A 6000-nucleotide genomic window follows, 5' to 3' on the forward strand; every position below is an offset into this window, starting at 1 on the left:
CGTCTTATTCCGATATACGACGATAAGAGCCAAATATTTTATACCATTGAAACAAGTAGAAACAGTTTGATAAATGGAACTAACATAAAAATAATTCTCACAGAATGTGAAAATACAGTTGTAGGTAAAAAATCAAAGGAAAAAATGTTTCCAAAACATTGCGCCTCGATCGTGATCGGATCCCAGTTGGGCGGGGCTAGGGATTAAAATTCATAAGAGTAACCTGAGGGCCATAAGCTGTGAATTTATTCATACCTTGCCTGCTGGTCATACCTTGTTCTGTAACTGGGATCTGCCAATTTACGTTTCTAGTAATTTTTTTAACGGATGAAACGCAATAATAATAATATTAGCGTCACGAAGATGATCAGCGTTTTTGTCGAAGAAAAGGGAGAGAGCGAATGCGACCGATTGAGAAAGAGTGAGATGGGCGAATTACCTTATAGAAATTCTATTTTAAAATTAAAGTTTCGTAAAGAGAATTTCTGAAATATTAGTATTTTATATTTTATGCTGAATAATTTATTGAAATCTCAAATGACGAATTGTAAATTAAAATGCCACGTGTTTTTTTATCGAAGAAATAAATTTAAAAAATTTAATTTATAATTTGTATTAGGTATAATAATTTTCGACACTTTTAATATTTTAATGACAATTAAGTTCATTTAATTTGTTAGTTTAGTTTGCTTTTGTTCCTGTTTAGTTTTTTCTTGATAACTATATGTAATATGTATTTTTGCACTTCTTGCCCACCTTATCTAATTTAATACATTTATTTTCTCACAGTGGTTGCCTGGAAGAGATCGCTCGAAAGCGATAAGGCCGCCAGTTTCTCTCCTTTTTATTTAATTATGTTAAATTGTTATATTGTAATGCAACAAAGTGTTAATAAATAAATAAAATATGACCTATGCGTGTAATATTGTAAGGATTTGTTATACTGTATAGTGTATTTCTGACCTGTTTACAGCAAGTTTTGTGGCCCCATAGTAACTCAAAGAAAGGTTTGCCTTACCTTTTGATTCCCTAAAGGCTAAAATAAGCCTTGTTTTATAAAAGTAGGGTTCTGTGTCTCAAAGTAAATTTTAAAAAGGTGGTCTGACCTTTGACCCTTTTCAATTACTCTTGGTTATCCAATGCGGTATATGTTCCAACTATTTTAGCTGAAATGTATGACAATGAAGGTAAACATAAATTTACATTTTTTTTAATACAATTAATATAATATACCTACTTGTTCAATTAAAAAATACAGTAAAAATACCCAGGAATTTTTTGCTAAGCACAAAAAGAAATAATAAAAAATTTCCAGCAAAACAGCGAATTAGGTTCGAAATAGGCACTTAATTGCAACGTACGAGTGTAACATGTGATGGAAATTGTTTATTCTTGTTAAATATAATAACTGTATTGGTTTTGTCTATTTCAGATTTTTTTATTTTTTTTACTGTTTTACCTAAATGTGTCAGATACATAAAACTGATCACCTACTACAAAAAAATTATACAGAAATCTCAGTCCAATACCAAGGAAGGGTAAAGTCAAAATCAAAATATCATTTAATCATGTACTTATGAATTAATAAAAACAAATGCTTCTTAATTTCTAAATTTTCATTAACTGCCAGTTCTCAAATTCGTACAACGGACGACAAGAACTGGCAAGACTCTGCCAACTCTCTGTCACTCTTTTAAATCGCCAAGGTTTTTTTATAAATGTTTGTAAGCACCTGCATTATGCGTCCATAAGGGTCAAAGCCCATGCAAGGGTCAAAGGTCAACGCCGCCACTGGTTTTGTATGTAAATATATTTATATTTTATGAGGGCATTACGAGAGACATTCATTTGTTCGCTGTTTAAACTGTATCCTCACTCCCCTCGTCACATATACCTAAACGACCATACCAGCTTGTATAATATACGTAAAATGCGGTCATAGTAAAAGTTGCTCGTCCGAAATCCCACATACAAGTTTCCAAAGCTATACATCGCTTTTTGACAAAGCACAAGCTCAACTCACGAAACTACTTTTGTTGTATTAGTGGGCAGTGGTTCTCTCTCGCAGTTAAAATAACTTTCAGTGGTATGAAGTTAATATTATTTATGTATAAATAGCCGCGTAAAAAGACGACACATAATGAAGAATAGGATAGAACAAGTAATAAATTTTGCAACAAATGTGTGTCGTGAGCACAGCATGCACAATCATAATGCTTATAACATATCAATGTTTACAATCAATAAGTCAACACAGACAAATATTACTACGAGTATAGGATCGCAAAACAAAATACCTCAAATTACAAGCTTAGCGCAAAAACAGACTGATTACGGAAGCCATTCCTGTAACCGGATTGGTCATTAATTAAGTAATATTTTAAATAAAAATATTAATAAGATTAAATTAAGAGGCTTAAATTTAAATAAATCTTTTATATCTTACAAATATCTATTCCAACTGCACATGTCATAACTTTGTTTATTAATTTGAAAATAAATAGCAGTATAAACGATTTTAATAGTGAAATAATTTAAAATCGGACTAGTTTTTGTGTTGAAAAATTCACAATTCTTTTCGCTTTTGTAATGTCTATTATACTTATTTAGAAGAATACAATCTATTGAAGGTAAGTTCTCTCTAAACAGCACTTTTTAATACCTTCGCTATAAATTCCTTTCCTGTAGCATGAGATATATAAAGTGCAAAAGGTCTAAGGTGTAGAAAGTCTATGTAGCCTTTACTTATAGCCTATAGGTACTTCGACCAACACAGGCCCGTCAGATATTCCCGAAACTTCTTTAACTTTTGTGACGTTTCGGACAAGTTTTGTAAGTAAACTGTGGTAGACAGAATTCTACTTGTAATTATTTTCCTAATGGCAACGAAATATTCGAATCATTTGCGTCTATTAAGAGAAGTGAAACGGTTAACGCTGTTTGTTAAATGTTAAACTGAGTTAAATTATTCTTGTTATTGTACATCTCATAAAACTAAACAGTTAATTTAACTTAAAAGTCCCAGCAAACTTTGTTTTGCCATATACAGTTACCAATATCGCTTTAAATAATGAGGGATGCTACAGAACGCAGAAAATTAAGGGTGTGCCAAATTATAAAAAAAAGTATTTTGGCGTGGGCATTTCACTTAGGGGAATAAAAATAGTATTTAGACACACAAAAAATTTAATGAAAATCGGTCAAGCCGTTTTGGAACATTTTGGCTGTTTTAATACGAGACTGCTATATACATATAAAGTAATACTTGATATTAAACTAATAAACTACCTACTACTAAATTACGTAGCGTTTACAAGCAGGCAAGTAGAGGCAGAAACATACTGATGTATGTATATCAATGTCCTTAGTATATTTTATATATATAACTTAAATATTGAGATTAGATAGTGTATACTAACATTTAAAAAATACACATTGAGTTTATAACCTCCTTTCGATTTTTTAAATCGTTAAAATTTGTAGTAAGTAATTACAATGTTCATTGTTCGGCCAACAATTATTTTTTTAATATTGTCGAACTATCAAATTCATTAATGTCAAAATTCAATTGATCGTAAACAGTAATTTCATGGGGACATTTGCCAGAACATTATTATCTATTACACAGCTTTTTAGTCGGAACTTGGCGGGAGGCCAGTCGGAGTTAGTAGGAAAACTTCCCTATATTTTACTTTAGAGAGATTAAGGCTTTCGCGATATTACTGTTCGATTTTTGAAAATTCAAACTCTGTGTACGTTTCTAAACCGAGAAGCTTATACAATCAATTTGCAGATTATACATTTAATTTATATTTATATTTTGGACAATTCACAAGCTGGTGAAGCTTGTGTTATGGGTACTAGGCAACGGATATACATACATATTATAGATAGATAGACATATAAATACATATTTAAACAAGACCTAAGCACAACACCAAATGCTCATCACATCGATGTTTGTAAGCCGGGGATCGAATCCGGGACCCTTGGATTCGCAGTCAGGGGTACTAACCACTAGACCAATGAGCCGTCAAATAACTAACTGTGTTTCTCCTATAGTAAAATACAGTTTCTTATATAATAAACATTTCATGTGAACGCAGCAGCAATATATAAATCAGCAAACACAAGTGTTTAAACCCTTTATACAAAAATTGTGTTCGTTCTCCGAGAAAATAAAAATGTGTTTATTATGTGTTAAGTATGCATTACAGAGCAGTGTTGGCCTAGAGGCTTCAGCGTGCGACTCTCATACCTGAGGTCGTAGGTTCGATATTTATACAAATCTAAAACTTTAGCTTTCCGAGACTTAGAGGGAGGGAAAAAGGAAGATATGTCGAAAATTAATACAAATCATAAATATAATTTCTTAAATTTATTTCTTCGATAATAAAAACACGTAGCATTTATTTTAATTTACAATTCGTTATTTGAGATTACAATAAATTATTTTGCATAAAATATAAAATACTAATATTTCATAAATTCTCTGTAAAAATAAAATTTCTATTAGGTAATTTGGCCTTCTCACTCTCTCTCAATCGTTCTCAATCACTCTCTCCCTTTTCTTCGACAAAAACGCTGCACATCTCCGTGATTCTAATATTATTATTATTGCATTTCATCCGTAAAAATTTTACTTAAAGAAGTTTTACTTCAAAAATAATTTACACAACTGTATTCGCTATTAAACTGTTCCAGACAACACTAAGTTATTTCAGCGCTATTAAATGTTTTATTGGGTGCTTAAAGATAGTCACTGATACCTTATAATATATTAAATGACGTGTGTTTGAAGGCGCGGCAATTAATTAGCAACCTTCTTGATCGAACATTATTCATAAACATCTATAAATTTAAAAATGGAACAAAATAGCATTCAAAATAAAACCCGGTAAAGCCAAATTTAATAATTGTTGAAACAATACCAGTGTTTGTTCAGTAACAGGAAATTCAATTTGCTCCCAAAATTCATCTTACTTGAGTTATGTATCGAGAATCGGGGTACGCTATTAATTTCGGGATTTAATACAAAGATAATAAAAATATTATGTTTATGATTTATCCATTGGATGTTCGGAAAAAACAAACGTTTTTAGTGTTTACAAGCGAATATAACAACAGTAAAAATGTTACTTATTTTTTATAAGTGTCGTACTTTTTGTGGTGATTTGTAAATACGTGTTTCATTAGGGTGATCAGCCTTGCGATTCTGTAACTCACTTTCTCTGTAACTCACTCTCAAATCAGTCGTGAAACAGTCATTTTATGATTTGGCATTCTGAAAAGGTGGGAGCGACCGCCGATGCGAAAACCACTGTGTGAGTTCGAAAAGTGAGTTACAGAATCGCAGGACTGATGGCAAGTTATTTGTTCAAGTATTGTAGGCTGCTTTAGTACAAATATATTTTTTTCGGATCGAAACAGTAGTTAAGCCAGTCAAACTCTTTATTTACCTTCCTTAAATATACTTAATTTAGGTGAAGAAAAAAAAGTTCCAATTTTAAAAAAACGTCTGTACCAACATAATAATAATAATCCAGCGCTACAACCCGTTATGGGTCTTTGCTTCAGAGCTTTCACAATTTTCAATTCATAGACAAGTAAGATAAGACATGACACATACCTTCAGCGAGATATACACATAAAAACGACCATGTGGGTAGCAGGGCATTGAAGCTTAACCTAATAGACCAACACATACACAGACATTACATAGTTTTATAAATTGGGCGTAAAAATATTCAAATTTTACACATTTTCTGTGGGTTCGTGCAAAAACCAGTAAATAGTAGCGCGGTCGTATTCATGATCAGAGGCCTATCGACATGACCTACATTACGGCTAAAATGACGCTTTTGTTTTATAAATCGTCGATATTTTTTAGACTATACTGGCTTTTCAGTTTTTCTATATATTTAAGATTTACAACTTTGTTGTGCGATGTGATTGTTTCATAATACCATTATCAAATATGCCATTATAATTTTAGTACCT

This window comes from Pieris napi, chromosome 9 (genome assembly GCF_905475465.1).
Source record: "Pieris napi chromosome 9, ilPieNapi1.2, whole genome shotgun sequence".
NCBI classification, from domain to species: Eukaryota; Metazoa; Arthropoda; class Insecta; order Lepidoptera; family Pieridae; genus Pieris; species Pieris napi.